Source organism: Leptinotarsa decemlineata, unplaced genomic scaffold (genome assembly GCF_025532065.1).
Source record: "Leptinotarsa decemlineata unplaced genomic scaffold, Ldec_3_MD MMD2_tig00000199_RagTag_RagTag, whole genome shotgun sequence".
NCBI lineage: Eukaryota > Metazoa > Arthropoda > Insecta > Coleoptera > Chrysomelidae > Leptinotarsa > Leptinotarsa decemlineata.
In genome coordinates this window covers 14,784,075-14,803,428 of record NW_027412544.1, presented here as the reverse complement: position 1 = coordinate 14,803,428, position 19,354 = coordinate 14,784,075, and the positions used below count along the sequence as shown (strand labels likewise).

Here is a 19,354-nt window from a genome sequence, read left to right as displayed (position 1 = left end):
GAAGAGAAAAATTTCCAAAATCTTTCAGAAGAGTAAAGTAGAACACTGGATACCCACATTTCCTCGACTAGTTATCCATCAGTATATTTATATAAAAAATATTTATCACTTATGTATTCATTCGTATTTTTGAAGGACAAATATTAGTTTTATGTTTTTTTCGTTATATGTCAATGTAATGTAATGTAGAGTACCTATACTAAGTGACAGCATTTGTGTGTCAAATTGGATTTTTTTGAGGTTTTTGTTTATCATTCATTCCCTTTCGGTGTTGGCTTCGAATTTCTATATTCGTCTATGTGTACCTGTTAGGCGATTGACACCTAGTATGTAATCATAAAATATATTTACAAGTGAATTTCGTTTCGATCTACTGTTTTTCTGACACAAAATCTACTGCTCAGCATTGAACAACCTGACGACACTGACCGTATTGATCCCACTTTAAGCTTTACAATTGCAATATAGAAAAGTTAAATATATCAGCAAATATATCTAGTCATGCGAACTTTGAAACAGCTCAATATCAACAGGGCGTCTGGTCCTGATGAAGTGCCCGTCATCGTACTTAAAAAGTGCGCAAATGAACTCACTCCAGTATTTTGCAAATTTTTCAACCTGTCTTACAAGAAACAAGGTTTTTCTTTTTGTAAGATTGCTCGCGTTCAGCCTATTCCCGAAAAAAGCAAGAAAAATTTTGTAAATAACTATAGACCAGTCGTTTCGCTATCAGTGATATTAAAAATTATGGAGAAAGCCGTAAACCACCATATTCCTAAATATTTGGAACGCTTCAACATCTTGAGCGATCATCAATATGGCTTTCGGAAACAAAGATCAACAGGCCACCTTCTATCGTATGTCACCCATATTTGGAATAACTCTCTCGAGAAAAACGGGGAGTCAAAGGCTGTTGCGCTGGATATATCTGAAGCTTTTGATCATGTGTGACATGAGGGTTGACTGGCCAAACTTCGATGCTATGGCTTGTCGGTTCATTTTTGTGTATGGCTATCCAGCTTCCTGGAAGAACATTTCCTGCAAATTTCCGTCGATGGATATCTCTCAAATACTTTCACTATCAATGATGGTGTTTCCCAGTTATATATTGTATATAGTCTCTAATCCTCTTTTTATTGTATATCAACGACTCCAATTCACTGTCACAGAAACCAAGGCATCAGTTTTCTCCGAAAAGATGATCTCCGAACTGAATATAGTAATGTCAGGACAGACAGTTTCGCTTTCTGCTTCGACAAATTTGTTGGGGGTTAAAATGGACAACAATATGTCTTGGCACAAACATGTCGCTGAAATTGTAAATTTATCACTGTTCCGAACCAGAAAACTGTACACGCTTCAGCAACTTTTGATGCTTTGTAAAGCTCAGAACAGACCTTCTTTGGAGTATTGTTCTCATGTATGGAGCTCTGCCCCCAAACATACCCTGTAGTTGCTGAATTCTATTCAGAAAAGAGCCATCCTCCTGATTGGAGACGCGAACATCACTTGCAACCTTGATAGTCTGGAACTTCGAAGAAAGGTTGGAGATTTGTCTCTCTTTTACAAAAACTTACACGGGAAGTATTCAAGTGACTTAGCACATTTGATTCCACCAGGAGCGGTATATATCAGAAATACGCGACGAACTGTGACTGATCATCGTTTTGAAGTTCAATTCAGGACACCTCAAACTTCATTGGTCAATAACTCTTTCATTTGCAGAACTGCGTTGATATGGAATAAACTTTCTGGAGGAGTTTTTACAAATGGATTTGATCTCCAGCAACTCAAATCCAATGCGAATCGCTACCTTCGCACAGGCACCACTTTTATGGCAACTTAAGAATGTTTCTGTAGTGCTTGTGTTTTGTCCTTAGAAAAAACTTCTCAATTCCATGAGAGCTACCAGTATTGTGAAGATAATGTGACAAATTATTCCACAGACCTTCGAGAAGATGGTTCGGGTCAATTTTTTGAAACCATACAATAATTTCATGAGATATGCAAATACAAACTACAAGATAGTCTATGAATGAACCTATGATTTTCCGATACCAAGATACCACCGTGGTGCTACCAGTGCAAAGTTTCTCAACTGAGTAACTGGATATATTGTTCATATATCGAATCGATATATGATATCTAAAATCGAAACTATAGTTTGAGGAAATAAATTCTTCACACGAAAAAATGCAACACGCGTAATGAAGACAGGTGACAATCGTATTTGTTTTATTTCATTTATTGATATTATGAAACGAGGTCACCTCCACTGGGTCGCATCTGTCTGTTTAACGATATACACTGAAAAACTTACGAACTTATTTCCATACGATTTTCCCAATGCACGTGGTGATTCGAAAGGAAGGTTTGTGTATAATTCAAAAAAGTTTTTCATGAATTTTTGAAATTTCACTATGCTATCCGTGCAAAACAAAAGCGGATGTGATACCTTGCTGGGCCTGGACGGTTCACTAGTATATTACAAAAGCAAGTGTACAATAATGTGCATGCGATTTTGACTGAAAGTTTCGTTTTCTAGAAATTTCTGGGAAAGAATATTCAGAAGTATTCGAGTGAATATTCTACATATTCTAGAATACTCCCGTAGAGTGTTATGAAATATCTTAGAACATTCGAATTATTTTTTGTAACGGTGGAGATACCCTTTGACACCATAAAGTATGATCCATCGTGAATTGGAACGTTGATCAGTTCGAAAATGAAAAGTAAATAATTGGAATATGTTTTCCATGATAATTTCTCAACCCTCTGAACTTGAAGGTAATTCCTACTATCACACATTCTCTTATCAACTCCTTGAGCGAAGCCGGATACTTCGATTATCTCAATCGTAAAGTTCTATAAACATTTAACATTCTTTCTCCACCATTCTTATCAACACTTGAATTAATTATCTTTGACAGCCATAATTCTAGTTATATGTGACCCATATGAATTCACTGTATGCCATTCGTCATGAATAATACAGGAAAGACATTCCGCTCAATAAAAAGCAATAAAACTCGTTCCTACTTTCCGTATACACAATATACCGCGGGAAGCAGTAGATTAAAGTGAAACCATCTCCGACGAAATTCGCAGAGTAGCATGGATTATTCGGTTTGAATAGACTGCTTAGTCTGTTCATTTACTGATAACACATAAACGCTCGAGCTGTAAACCACTAACATGTTGAGGCAGAAAACATTTTGATTCAATGAAATTGATTACGATTTTTCAAATTGTCCATATGTACGAGTGTCTTGGTTTGCCACGTTTTTATTGCCTATTGTGGTCGATACAATCCCTTGTGAAACTGGGCTTCCGTATCACCTTGGGACATTCTTTAGAGTGAAAATTTCTCTAGATACGGTGTATTTACTAGGTCTCTCGTCAGTCCACTGTTCATTAGGAGTTCAGGTAACTGTTCTTTCTATCTATGGAAAACACTTTCCATAGGTTAGCGAAACGCGGTCTCTCGACGCGCGTTTCGCTAACCAAGTAAGCGTCCCCAGGAGATCATTATGACTAAATTCCATTACTATATTAGTGGTTTTTTTTGATAAGCTGGTGGCCTAACTACTACCTGATATTAGCCTAAATACTACCTGTTAGTATTACCTAACTATTACCTGTTATTGTAACGAATTAAAGAATTAACTGTCTTATACAAATTTATTTCTAACAATATTTCATTATCACGATCTAATTTATATTCAACACTTAGCAACTAACGCTTAGTTTAGTTCCACTATTTGAATTCCTTGTTTAACCGCTCAATTCACTTTTTAAACTCAACTGCCATCTCTGAACGAGAAGCGGACCTTTAATATATCGATATATAACGACCGTTCAAATTTCTCTATTTGTTTCGGTACTCAACTAGAATTTAACCGGCTGTTGTCGACTTCATTCCTTTTGCGGTCATGTCATGTGTTTATTCGCTGACCGAGATATCGGACAGTGGCGGCTTCAGATCCGTTACACTTTGCTGAACTACCTGTTTTTGATACCTCTAATTTGTTATCGTTCATCTGTGTTCATCGACCACTAAGCGATACACATTATTAGCACTATTCTCTTCACTTCCAAACACCATTGACTTTCTGCAAATCAATCTTCCCAGTGCCAAAATCTTCATATTCGGTGACTTCAATGTCTACAATATCAAATGGCTCAAATTTTCAAATATCAACGACGAACGAAGTCGCGAAGCTGATGCTTTTGCAATTACTCAGATTATAAATGAGCCAACTAGGATTCCTGACCGTGGAGGAGAATATGCTAGTCTTCTAGATCTATACCAACAACCAATCCACAAATTCACACAGTCACCGTAAAGTCTCCATTGGGATCTTCTGACCACAAACTTATTTCAGTGTTGAGTGAATTGCCGGTAAATGTTGGGGAACAATCTAAGCCGTGCAAAGTTTGGCATTATAGATCTGCTGAGTGGAAGGATCTTCAAGATCCTCCGATTCAAATTCAATATGAATCGCTACTTTCGCACAGGCACAGCTTTCAGAGGGACTTGAGGTTTTTGTAGTGTTTGTGTTATGTTAAAAAAACACGTTTGCTCTCACTGGCCCCAACTGGGAACATCGACATTGAGAAAACTCCATCAGAGTTCATTCCAGAAGGAGAAGAGTCTTTTCAGTGCACTTCATCTATATCTAACTTTTATATTTATAGATGCCATTGTATCCTTGAACAATATGCATGCACATCTTAGAGTAATGGGTTTTCATATTCGTTTACAATTATTTTCGAAGAATTGTTGTCTATCACTAGAAATACATGAATAAACACAATTATTATTATTTCATTTCTATGAACAAATAAATATCCTTGGAACAAGTTTGCATTTCCAATCGATGTTTTTTTCAAATGCGTCTAATTAGTCCTTGTCAAAAGTGACCCTGTATGTACTACATTTCACATGAATCCATTTAATATCAATTTTATCTCACAGGCAGTTCAGAGTTAACTTTCACTTTACTGAACCCTTCAAATTATCAACTGACAGCGAAAAGGTTGAAAATATTTCAGCAGAAATTACGAGTAACAACAAAATTCCATCTAGGCTGCTTTAATCCCGTTCCCTTCTATTAAGTAATGTGGACGATTTCCTGTCACCATTTCTATTTGTCAAACGAAGATAATGGAAGTCTTCGAGGAAAAAAGATATGATAGGGGACGAAGTGGAAAAGAAATATGACCAGGTGAACCGTAATTTAATACATTGGGATCTCAAAGCGAGAACGGAATGGTCACGTTGCCGTTGGCAGTTTTGATTACGAAAGAAACAGGAGAGATGAAAACATATAGCAAAAACCGTCAATTCAATATGTCAGCTATTATAATTGAATCAGGTTAGATTTTACTGAGAATTTGGAACAAAAATATATGAAAGTAATTATATTCTATTGATGGATGAAGGACATTCAAACAAATTAATTAGATTGTATTGAATGAAATGGAGAGTGAGGAAAAATCGATATCACTCACTCGAAACATGGGTTTTATATGTTCAAATACCACCTTCAGTATCCGTTGGAAATATGTTGTTCGTCATGTGAATACACTTTTGAAATCCTCAATAACTTTTCTTCCACTCTCTTCCAAAGAACAGAAATCCATTGTTACGATCCTCATATGGGTTCGAAGGCCGTCGTGATTTGGAACTGTATCCTAACGTTTCGCCTGCAGGAGTGGCTGACTTCTTCAGAGGTGTATTCATATTGATGGTTCACCGATCGGTGAATAAACCTCTGATGAATCCAGCCACTCGTGCTGGCGAAACGTTAGGATACAATTCCAAACCACGACGGCCCGAATGGAGATCGTTACAATGAAAATCTCGGCCGCGGAAGCCTAAATCAATTTGAACAGAAGTCCCCTTGTCACTCTTCATTTGTTGTTTTGATTCCTATTGACGAATTGCCATTTACTAAAAATATGGGTATCTAGAAGACGATCAGTGCTTCAATTGAGCTCTCTTAAAGAGATCAACTTATTGAAGGAAAATAAAAATGTACACTGTTTTTCATTGCACAATTGTTTTATTCTCTATATAAATAGACTAACTTTTTCGTTTATTTTCATTTTGAAAAACTTTCTTGAATAATTTTGGAGAATTTTTTTATCAGGGATTCAATGATAGATTGGAGTATTTTGATATGGATCCATTTATGTGATCTCGAATGAGTCAATACACAAAAGTGTTGAATTTGTTCAAATCATAGGGATCAAAATCGTCCTTTAATTTTTCCAATATCCAGAGCTGAGGAGAGAATTAATATCATATAAACATTTTCCACCTTGGCTTTGAATAGCCTCATCTACGAGTACATCAATTTTTCATTTTGAAAAATAGTGTTCTCATTGATCATGGCTTCAAAAAAATTTCTTCAGTTGGAACACGAAAGTTTGAAAAAAATTCTCAACAATAACTCATCAATGTAGGAATTTTTTCATTCATAATTCTAATTTTGAAACGAAACTTACTGATTATAATAAAATGTGTTCATGCAACTAACAAAGAACAAACTGATGACCGACTGATCTGGAAGTTCAGTCAAATGGTTTTATAGGGTCGGCTATAATATAGTCGACTATAGGTAGAGGCACTTTTGTAGCTTTCTAGCACAATGACCCGTCTGATTTTTTTATCCAATTGCAAAGTGAGGGAAAAATGCTAAAAAATATTACTTCTTAAAATATATGCTTTCTTCATATTACTTATCGTTATTGCATATTTTTTGCATTGCCTATTATGATCAAATTTGATGAAATCATCTTCTGGCAGTTCTATGCGAATTCAACAATATAGTTTGATCCAAAAAAAATTATGATAGAGAAGGTTTCAAGCTCATTTATTTACTTTATGCCTTGAAGATGATCGTCTACTATGTAAGTGACATTTTATATCAAGATATAAAAGATGTGTACATCTACACATCTTGGAAGTTTACCAAATTTTTTTGTTCAATGATGTAAAAGTAGAATTTCATATGTTCTCAAAACATTTATATTTCCAAAGTAGCGATTCACATTGGATTCGAATCGTTGGAGAATGAATCAATTTGGAAAAACGTTCTCAGGAAGTTTATTCCATATGAAATCAGTTCTCCAGATGAACTAGTTCTTAAATAATGAAGTTCGAGGTGTAGTGAGTTGAACTTTGAAACGATGAGCAGACACAATCCGCCGCATATTCCTGATATGTACCGCTCTTGGTGAAACGAAATGTGTCAAGTCACTTCCGTGGAAGTATCAATAGAAGAGGGACGGATCTCTAATCCTTCTTCGATGTTTCAGGATATCAAGGTTGCACGTGATGTTCGCGTCTCCAATCATGCTGGTGGCTTTTTTCTGGATGGAATCAAGCAACTTCAGGATAAAATCAAGATCAACATTAAGATCAACATCAAAATCAACATCAAGATCAACATCAACATTGACATCGATATAGACATAGACATAGACATCGACATCGACATCGACATCGACATCGACATCGACATCGACATCGACATCGACGTCGACGTCGAGGTCGAGGTCGAGGTCGAGGTCGAGGTCGGGATCGAGATCGATATCGATATCGATATCGATATCAATATCAAGATCAAGATCAAGATCAAGATCAAGATCAAGATCAAGATCAAAATCAAAATAATTTATTCGCACCCGCTACATATCAGCCGTCCTTAGGATAGATGTAGGTAGATAGGTAGGTAGGTAGGTAGGGCTAAAGGGTTTATTGTGGCTCACACCTATTCACACTCGGCCAAATAAACCCAGCTTCTTAACGAAATCAATTAGTTTGTATGGTGAGTGGTCTTTCAGGTCAGATGGTGAGAGTACGGATTTGCCAAACTCAAAGAACCTGATTCGGTCCCCAGCGGGGCAGGCACAAAGTATATGCTCTGCAGTTTCATCATTTTCCAGACAGAGGCGACACACACTGTCTTCCGACAGTCCAAGTCTCTGCATGTGATGTTCAAATGACGATGACCTGTAAGAAGGTCTGTTAGACATTGTAGTTCATCCCTACTGTAGTCCAACAAATGTTTGGAATCAAGTTTCGAAGGGTGAATAAACGCCTTGGAGTGAGCCAATCCTGGAAGATTTTGCCAGAAGTCCATAACTCTTCTTGCTATCCAGTTGTTGAGTGTTTGTTTGACAAAGCCCAAAGCGATGCCAATGACAGGTTCTGGTCTAATGAAGCCGCTTGCAGTACCCTTCTTTGCAAGAGAGTCAGCATCTGCAGTGCCTTCCAGGCCAGTATGACCAGGAATCCAGACCAGAGAAAATCTGTTTAGTCTTCCTATCAAGGAGAGTCTTTTTTGGTATTTTGCTACCAATTTAGATGTTACTCAGTGGGAGCCAAGAGCTTCCAACGCCGCTTGACTGTCCGAGAATATTTTTATTGACTTGTGAGTGAGGTTGGATTTATCCAATATCTCAGCACACAATTCAGTAGCGTGGATTTCCGCTTGAAATACAGTCGCACAAGTTCCTAGGCAGGTAGATAACTCCGTCCTGGGCCTGCGACTGAAAACACCTGCACCAGAACCAGAAGGTGTTTTTGATCCATCTGTGAAACAACAACTATCTGCTCTTAATACTTCCTTCTCCCGCAGGATCCAGTCCTCTCTACTCGGGAATAGTACTTTATAAGGCAGTTCGTAGTTGACAGTTGGAGGCATAAAGTCAGAGGTCATTTCCAGGATGCTGTGACTTCCAATGTCAACCAACAGTCTGTTGCACTCTGCACTGAATTGATTTGTGCAATTGGCAATGTGCACAAGTCTGTATGCAGTCCATCTAGCCTCTCTTTCCAGAAAAATGTGGAGGAGAGGTAGCCAGACAAGCCTGTCTGTAAGCCAGAGAGCTTCGCTTAGGCCGTTTTCTGTAAAGCCTTCGGCCACCAAGCAATTGCACCATACGTGATCATTGATCTGACAATCATCACATAAATCCAATAGATTTTTTGGGACCTAAACCCCAAGTTTTACCACAAATCCTTCGACATGTCCATAGAGACAATCTGGCTTTGGGTAAAACTTTTTCCAAGTGAGCGTTCCAGGTGAGTCTTTTATCAAGGACAATGCCAAGATATTTCACCTCCGTTCCAAATGGAATGACCACACCATTGAGGGAAAGTGGTGTTCGATCGTCCAATTTCCTTCTCTTTTGGTGAAGGGGATTAACACAGTTTTGCTGGGGTTGACAGACATCTGCTCCCTCAGGCACCAACTGTGAACAGCGTCCAACGCGCTTTGGAGGATATTACAAGCTACTCTTCCAGACGTGAACCTTGCCAGGATGACAAGGTCATCTGCATAAGCTTGCAAATCAACTTTTTTTCTGTCGAGGGCATCAAGCAGACTATCCACCGGGAGCGACCACAGAAGGGGAGATAGTACCCCACCTTGAGGGCAGCCCCTGGTGACCCTGATAGCCTCGCCTTGAAGAGTCGTAGTTGCAATTCTGTTTACCGGCATGGCATAGATCCAGCTAGTTATGGTCGATTCTATACCCTTTCTAGCCAGAGACAATCCTATAGATGTAGGTAGTGCATTGTTACATTGAACAAAATATAATAAAATGTCACAAACACTAATGATACTAAAGAACAGAGAAACATGTGTAACTCTCATACAATAAATAAATCAAAAATCATCATTCAGGAATTCACTGATGCAGTAATAGGATTTTGCACACAGAAATGTTTTTAATTATTTTTTAATTTTTTTATGGTCCAGTTGTTTGAGATGTGGAAGTTTATTAAATATCCTTATACCTGCTTAGTCTGGAGATCTTCAAAATGTCTTCAAATTATGCTTTGTTACTGAAAGTGCATCCGCGTTTCTTGTAGGATATGAATGGTAATCCGAGTTTTTTATGAATTTATTAATATGTTGCTTTACATATATTGATAATTTATATATTTTTCATATTAAAAATGAGACGGATAATTCGCTTTTGATATATGAACGCTTTTCCAGAATTTACACAATCTCCCCATGGAATAACATTATATGCAAAACGGGAGTAAATCAATGCATAGTAGGTGGCAATAAGAACCATTTGATTCACCGTAGACTTCAGTTTTGAAATAGCATTGAATCCCGAGCTTAAGTTGCAAACATGCTGTAGTTGGTCACTCCATGTTTAACACTGATCAAGATAGGCCCGTAGATATTTTGTTTTGGTACTAGTTGATACAACATCAATAGTTATGTTATTGTGAATTTCTTGGCATTTAAAATTGATACATAGGATTTTATTCAAGTTTAAGATGAGATTATTTCTCATCAACCAATTTTCAAATGAATATACAGGGTGTCCCTGGACTTCCTCTTTTCCTCTCGGGAATGTATAGATGGGGTCAAAATATCACCAGTACTTCATATAACTTTTTTTCCTAAAAGTCTTCGTAACCAAGTTACGGGCCCTCGAAGTTACAAAATGAAAAATGTTTTTCTTTGATAACTTTTCAAGTGAATATTCAAAATCATCCAAATTTTGGTAATTGACTAAACAAATGAATTCCGTCGATGAGCTTTCATGCAGGAGTCAGTTGTTTTGCAACAAAGTCAGGAACGGACTACCCCCGATGGTCCACACCCCAAAACTTTGAAATGACAGATATTTTTCAATATTTTTCAACAAAATAAGGTTACTTGGACAATTTTATGAATAAAAGTACTCGTGTGGAAAGTCGATCGGAGCAACGAGTCTTGATAAAAATGTAGTTCTACTCGACGACACCCGCTCGTCCACCATTATTTGAAATGAATAATTATCAAAGCAGAAATAATAATGATAACGTTAATTCAACAACATTTATAACAGGAATAATACAAAGTATGCTAAAATGAAGTCGTAAACAAAAAGTACAGTACCTATATGGAAGTTTAAGTCACAATTGTGATAGCAGATATTTTTTCAAAAGAAATATCAAGTTCTGTAGATTCGTGGTGTTTTTAAACTAACAAGCTACTCTACTATGAAATATCGAATTCATTCCATATTTTGTATGTACATAATACGTGTGGAATAATCACGTTTCGTGTTGATCAGTTATCTGAATCTCATGAAACTCAACATTCGAATGTTTCAAATTCTTCTTCACAGCTAAACTGTTGAGGAGTTTCACTAATAATTATAATTTTATGAGAGGAATTCTTTAACATGAATCTAAATTTAGCTGAAAAAACGCACATCGGAAAAAATATTTACTATACCAATAAAAAGCAAACGAATGAACTACAAAAACGGCTGCACATGATCAGGTGAAAAATATCCAGGGAATAATTATGTTCCATTTCTTTCACAGATGTCGACAAAAAAACCTTTTAGAAAGTTTTGATAAAAAATGAGAAACTGGAATGCGATTTTGTTTTGTTGAGTGGTGCGTTGTCATATGACTATCATTGTATTGTCAATATTCTATAGGATATTTTGAATTTTTTTGATAAGGCCGAACAGTTTACATTCAATGAATATGCAGATATGCATGTATTTTATGGACGAGCATTTTGTAATGCTGCAGAAGCTCGTCGTCTGTATTCCGAGCATTTTCCCAATCGAACGGTACCGTCAAGAGAAACATTCGAGCGTGTCGATCGCAGCTTGAGGGAGACAGGTATGTAATACTTGATAATTAAATTGAGCACGTTGTTTTATTTCGATATAATTGTAGGTACAGTTTTGCCAAAACGAGGTGGTAAGGGCGCTCCTAGGACTGTACGTACCGTTGTATTGGAGGAAATCATTTTGGAAGCCGTCGCTGATGATCCTTCAATGAGCATCAGAAATCTATCAGAACAGTTCCATACATCCAAGTCCACTATTCATAGAATAATTAGGGAACAACTGCTCCACCCATTTCACATCCAGAAGGTACATGCCATGACACCTCAAGATTTTCCAGCACGACTGGAATATGCCAATTGGTTCATGGATAGGCAAAGAGAGGATATTACTTTTATTAATCGAGTTTTATTCACTGATGAAGCCGGTTTCAGTAGAGATGGAGTTATCAACTCTCATAATCTCCATATATGGGCCGAAGAAAATCCCCATGGGATATTGCAAACCAAACACCAACGGAAATTCAACGTGAATGTTTGGGCTGGTATCATAGGAAACCATCTTATAGGACCATTCGTTCTACAGGACCGATTGAATGGAGAACGTTATTTGGAGTTCATTCAGAACGATTTGAATGGACTTTTGGAACATGTTCCATTGCAAACCCGAAGAGATATGTGGTTTATGCATGATGGCGCTCCTCCTCATTTTAGTTTGATTGTGCGTGACCATCTGAACCATATTTTCCACAATAGATGGATTGGTAGAGGTGGGCCATATTCATGGCCATCGCGGTCTCCGGATTTAAATCCATTGGATTTCTTTCTGTGGGGGCATCTAAGAAGCCTTGTTTACGCTACACCTATTCACACAAGAGATGCATTGTTGAATAGAATAACATTACATTGTGAAGCCATACGAAACGACCCTGGAATGCTATTTCAAGTACAGAGAGGGTGTCTTCGCAGACTAAGAAAATGTATAGAGAGAGAAGGTGGTCATATCGAGCAGTTTCTGTAGCGGATTTTTCATTTCTGTTTGCTCTTGAGGCTCTTGAGTTTCGTTAGTTAAACGTGTTTGCATTATAAAAATTCGTTATGAACATTTTACCTATCATTTCCATTTTCCTTAAAAACTAATATTTTCGAATAATGGTAGACATCTCAGGATAAATGTTGTTGAATTAACGTTATCATTATTATTTCTGCTTTGATAATTATTCATTTCAAATAATGGTGGACGAGCGGGTTTGATGTCGTCGAGTGAAACTACATTTTTATCAAGACTCGTTGCTCCGATCGACTTTCCACACGAGTACTTTTATTCATAAAATTGTCCAAGTAACCTTAATTTGTTGAAAAATATTGAAAAATATCTGTCATTTCAAAGTTTTGGGGTGTGGACCATCGGGGGTAGTCCGTTCCTGACTTTGTAGCAAAACAACTGACTCCTGCATGAAAGCTCATCGACGGAATTCATTTGTTTAGTCAATTACCAAAATTTGGATGATTTTGAATATTCACTTGAAAAGTTATCAAAGAAAAACATTTTTCATTTTGTAACTTCGAGGGCCCGTTACTTGGTAACGAAGGATTTTAGGAAAAAAAGTTATATGAAGTACTGGTGATATTTTGACCCCATCTATACATTCCCGAGAGGAAAAGAGGAAGTCCAGGGACACCCTGTATAATGTGTGTAATAGCATTTTGAAGTGCTAGAGATATCCATCGATGGCTACTTGCAGGAAACGTTTTCCCAGGAAGCTGAAAAGCTATACAAAGAAATGAGTCGATGAGCCATATCATCGAAGTTTGGCCAACAAACCCTCATGCCAACAAGCGCAACAGCTCTTGATTCTCCATGTTTCTTGATTGCGTTATTCTAAATATGGGTGACATTTGATAGAAAGTCGCCTGTTGATCTTTGTTTTCGAAAGTTAATTGATGATCGCTCAAGATGTTGTAGCCTCCTCAATATTTGAGAATTTGGTGGTTTACGACTCTCTTATAATGCCGTCTCTTTCAGTGCAGACATATTCGACGTGTTCCATTAATTTTTTAAATACAAGCAATAATGAGTCATCCACTTCCATTATATCCCAACAACCTCACATGTGGAGAGCTCCTGGTGGATTGAACACCCATTTCATAGAACTCATGTAAAGTTCATCTCAAACCTTGTTGTGGGACAAATTTATCTTTGTTTTTTCTAGTTTTCGTTTGACTTTAACAAATATTCCGTCATTTTCCGTGAATAATTCTTTTGTTTCTCATCATCGACATATGTAACTTTCTATTGCTTGAATAGTTAAGTTTGTATCTAGAGTACCAGTCATTTCATTATGAACAGTTCTCATGGTCAAATCGGTAAAAAGAACTTCCCGGCTTATCTGGGTTCAATTGAAACGGTCTTGCGCACAAAAAAAATGTATGACATCTGTGAGTGGAAAATTATACGGATTCAATCTATTAATTGGTACCGATACATACTGCTTATACGGACAGAATTGAAAACTTGGTGATTACTGTTTCAACATTGGAATGTCTTGCAATTTGGACAATATGCTTTTTGGAATAAAAAAAAATTTGAAGTATCAGTGTGACGGTGCTTCCTTCTTCAATACAATACATGTTCGAAAAGTATATAGTAGCAAAGTAATTGGGGTCTGAATTGAATAATGCTGACTTTTTTCTTGAACAAAAGTTTAACAAATACTTTTTCGTGATGTTGACCATTTGGATACGATGACAATTGTTTGTAGTAAATGCATTAGAAGTACAGATAATGTATTTTTGAGTTCAGGTTATTCTTTGAGCCGTTTTTAATCTACTATTCAGATACCAAAATCAGTGTTTCATCAATTAAGTAGCGGCAAATACAATTGCCTTCAATATTATGACTTTTTACTAGAAATGGTTACTCTTGTCAGTTGCACTATTTTCTCAATATTGTTGGGGATCAAATGTTAGCATCGCATGTGACCATTATTCAATAGTTCCATATGAATTGAGAGAAAAACAAGGCGCTACTTCATGTGTAGAATGAAGAAAAAAAATTAGAAAAACATAAATTCATGCAGATAAAATTTTCAATATGGGAAAAAAAAATCATTCTCAAAAACTTTTTCCTACAACTTTTTGAGATGTAACGCAAAAAAAAGATATTTTTGATTGAAACAGAAATTAAAGTCCAATTCCGATTGTAATTTTCAATGTGAAAACCACTTGTGACGTGAACTTTGCTAGTCAGTCACACCATTATATGTGACTTGAGGAATATACTCAAAAACTGATATTATATGAAGGTGGTCCCAAAAGTACCCGGCATGACCTAGAGATGGCGGTAGTTGCTTGAAAAATATCATGACATTAGAAAGAACACAATTTCTAAATAATATATTTCAAGTTCAAAGACGCTACGTTGTTTGGCATTTGTTTCACAGCCATCAATAGCGAACGTTTCACGTGAATAAATAGAGAAAATTGAACATCGTTATGTGTTATAATACTTTTATTTGAGAAGCTTCAACCCAACCTGAATGAAAACTGAACTGCGTTCTACTCTGGGTGAGTCTGCTCCTTCATTGACAACAGTTAAATATTGGATACCAGACTTTGAACGAGACCGTAAGAGCTGCCAAGACGAGCATCGCAGTGGTCGACCAAATGAGGTCACAACTTCAAAAACGGTGATGAAAACTCATGAAGTGGTACTGAATGATGGTTGACTGGGAGTACGCGAGCTAGCAGACTCAGTAGGCATTTCGAAAAGTGCAGTACATGGTGTATTATCTTAAAATAGGGACATGAGAAAGATGCGTGAAAGATGAGTGTCACGTTTGCTTACACTTGACAAGAAACAGTATTCTGAAGATATTTCAATTGAGTGTTTAGCAAAGTTTCACAGTAACAAAGAATTCTTGCGTCGTTTCATAACCATAGATAAAACATGTGTCCATCACTTCACACTCGAGACGAAAGAACGATCAAAACAGGGAGAACCGGCTCCAAAGAAGGCGAAGACCAATTCATTAATTATCTTAGAAAAGATAAAACTATCAACGGCGAGTATTATGCGAACTATTTGTAACGTTTGACTGACGAAATCGAGCAAAATCGACAGAAGCTAATGAAAAATGTTATCGGCTGCAGTTGGCTAAAAAAATGTTTTTTCATCAAGACAATGCACCAGTTCACAAATCCATTGTCGCAGTGACCCAAAATTAACAAATCAAATTTTGAATTGCTACCTCGTGCTCCCTATTTGCCAGATTGAGCCGCCTCGGATTATTTTCCATTCTCAAACTTGAAAAAATGACTCAGTGGTAAAAGATTTTCCAACCATGAAGAAGTGATGTCAGCAGTTAATGGCTATTTTGAGGAGCAAGACAGTTCTTATTATAAAAACGTCTTATTGAACGTCGCTTAAAGAAGTGTATAGAGCTGCAAGGAGATAATGTTGGAAAATAAATAGTTTTTTTTTCTTTTAAATTGTTTTCCTTGTTCGGCCGGTTACTTCTGGGATTACCTTCGTACATAGATGAAACATTTTCAGTTCATTAACTTTGAGATTACAAACAGCGACAAAATTCTGAACTGATTCCATCCAGAAGCAGACACATTTCCTTCTGGGCAGTTTAAAGTGCAATAGCTGTAATTAGATAAATGAGGATCCGCTCCGGGGTTAAACTGCTCAACATTTCCGTCAGCTGTGTGTGATTGTTGTAGTTTAGAAGTGCACATGTGAAGCTTTTATTCAGTGGCGTCTACTAAGTTGTGCTCAGATAACTTCAAACATTCTCGCAAAGTTATAGAGTTTATTAGTTCAATTTGTGAAACTCAGTGCATAATTTTACATCCTTCAGTATAGAAGAGATCAGACAAATGTATGGAAAGTGACTTCAAACTATTTGATTTGAGTCTTACGTGGTGCTGCAGCCTCTCTTTATACATATTTAATATATTTATGGTGGTGGATAGTCTGCTTGATGCCTTCGATAGAAGAAAAGTTGATCTGCAAGCTTATGCAGATGACCTTGTCATCCTGGCAAGGTCCACGTCGGAAAGAGTAGCTTTTAATATCCTCCAAAGCGCGTTGGACGTTGTTCACAGTTGATGCCTGAGGGTGCAGATGTCTGTCAACCCCAACAAAGTATTACGCCGACTAAGATGGAAAATCAAATTATTGGGGCGTAATAGAAATAACTCAAAAACAAAACTCTAAAATCTAAATTAGTCAGCCGGTAGAGGGTTGGTGGGTAAAATAAATTATTTGACACTAAAGATAACAAAAAAAAACAATATTTATTAATTTCCCTCTTTGGGTAAATACCCTTTTCCTGTAAGAATGTAACCCTGGATAGAATTTCCGAAAGTTAGGGCCGTCGGTATATCGGAACGTATTCTTCTACTCTATAAATCGACGGTCGATCAGCTGATCGATTTTTATATTCTTAAATAGAAACTGTCAAATGTCTGAATAATTGCAATATGGTGCATGTGCAATTGCAATTATAAATACAATATATATATATATCTATATATATATATATATATATATATATATATATATATATATATATATATATATATATATATATCAATAAATAGATGTTTCAAATAATACAAGAATGATATTATGTACGAATGTTTTCCCCGTTAGTATATATACTATTGGTTCACAGACGTCTTGGTAAGTAGCTAGTTTTGATTTAAAATAATAAAGGTGTCAGTTCAATGCATAAGGTTAATTGATAATTAATATTTAATATTCACTATGTTCTAGGTGCTAACTACAAAATACCACTACTTGCTCTTACGAGTTCACGGAATATTCTTGGTGATATGAAATGTTCCTTATATGTTAAAAAGAAACAAAAGTTGTACAAGGCAAAATTAATAAATGAAGTAGATCCTACTTGTATATTCCTTTGGAGGTTGTCCTTTCTTTTGCAATCCCCAACAACGGCTTTCTATACAAGGTTCGTCCAGTTTATCAGGATTGGGGGAAGTCTGTACTGTAACTAGCAGAGAAAATCAAGCAAGCTCTATCTACTGAGCAGGGATGAAGCTGTCTTCAAGCGGTTAGGTGTAAAGCAAAGTTCTAAACATGCATGCTAGCTAAATTGGTGTATAGCTATAGGACATAATGATGTGGGAGCTGGTAATATCCTTCGTACAGAGAAAACGTAAAACTAGGTACTAAACAAAAAGAGACCTGAAAAGACAGAAAAGTTACTAACCTGTGGATTCATTAATACATATGAAATGCACTTATTAGAGGATAATCCCCAGAATGTGTCCCAGCAGAATACCTACCTTCGATGGAGGGTGGTCTCGGAGAGAGTTTCGTCAGGAAACGTTTAAGGTTAGTTGAAAACCAAAATTCACATTGGATGGTTGAAATATCAGTCCTATGACAATTTTCTTGATGGTTTTACAACTACTTTTCATTTTTCAGACTCAGAAAATCCTCTATAACTTGAGAAAATCAGAACCACATGTTCCACTTTGATATACCCACAATAAGAAAGGAAAAAGGAAACAGATAGATTCTGGAGGTCAAACTAGGAATATTAGTGACATTTCATCAAAGTTGAGAATACTGAAGATGAATGACATCCTTTCTGTCAAATTTTGAATATTTAGCAGGGTTGGATCTTTTAGATAACCTCTATCCAAACAATAACAAACTAACCTATATGAAAATGGAAAGTTAAGGAATGGTGATAAAACAGATAATGTTCTTATTCTTTTCGGAAATTCACAATGAACTAAACTGGTATCTTGAATGAGAAAGCATTCAAAGTAGGTAAAGTACTTCTTGTGCTGATTGAACATTTTTAAAAAAATATGACTTTATTTCAGATATTTTTCTGCTGTGCAAGATCACCGAGTGACTTCAAGTTATTCATCCTGAATGATTTAATACATTTTATAATGTTTTGGCTTACGAGAGCGCTATTAAAGTTATGAGTCAACTAGGAGGTATCAGTATAATTGAACCCGTAACACACCCCTCTTTCCCGATAGAAGTTTTTTTTTTCTCAAAAAAAAAACTTCTTTGAACCAAAAAAAATCTTCGTAATAACTACCTATACTAATTTCGAAAGAAATAAAAAAAAAAAATCTACTCATTTTCAGTTACAATCTGGGGGGTGAGCTTTTAAATCTTTTGCGTGCCAAATACCGCAATCCCGGCCAAACTCATCTTGAAGCTCATATGTCCATGAGGACACAATTCGAGTCACAACCATCGGACCTACAAACCTGGGAGCCAGCTTGGCTGTGAAATCCCTAGTCGCGTTAGAGATGACATGGTTTCTTTTCCAAACCTTCTGTGATATAGTAAAGCGCTCATTTCGTCGTCTTAGATTGTATCCCTTTCTACTGATCTCGAATGCTTTCTTCAGTCTTCGAGATACATCTTGAAAAACCTCTCTAAGATTCTCGTTACGTGTTGAAATATCTAATTCTCGGTTAAATTCTATAATATCTCCAGTATCAGGATTATCTTTCCCAGAAACGCTAACCTCACGTCCAAACACAATGAAATTAGGGGTCATTCCCGTGACTTCGTGCCGTGCCGACCTGATTGCGTAAGCGATTTTCGCTAAATATTTATCCCAAACTTTATGATTTTCTCCGACATACGCCGTGAGCATAGTTTTGACCACTCGGTGTATTCTTTCAATGGGGTTGGCTTGGGGGTGATAATTGGCTGTGAAGGAGTGGGTAATCTGATA

The 19,354-nt window shown here is 36.7% G+C and overlaps 1 protein-coding gene and 1 long non-coding RNA gene across 3 annotated transcripts in view; both read left to right on the top strand.

The window, feature by feature from the left end:
- nAChRalpha4 (nicotinic Acetylcholine Receptor alpha4) overlaps positions 1-19,354 on the top strand; it is a 700,819-nt gene that overhangs the window by 167,119 nt on the left and 514,346 nt on the right. The gene's annotated exons all lie outside the window — the stretch shown is intronic.
- LOC141481457 (uncharacterized) lies at positions 17,820-18,595 on the top strand. 2 transcript variants are annotated; one of them, XR_012464991.1, is made up of 3 exons: positions 17,820-17,976; positions 18,070-18,416; positions 18,477-18,595. It is a non-coding gene; the product is annotated as an uncharacterized lncRNA (long non-coding RNA). The 2 variants fall into 2 exon arrangements; XR_012464990.1 differs by having other exon boundaries at positions 18,070-18,420.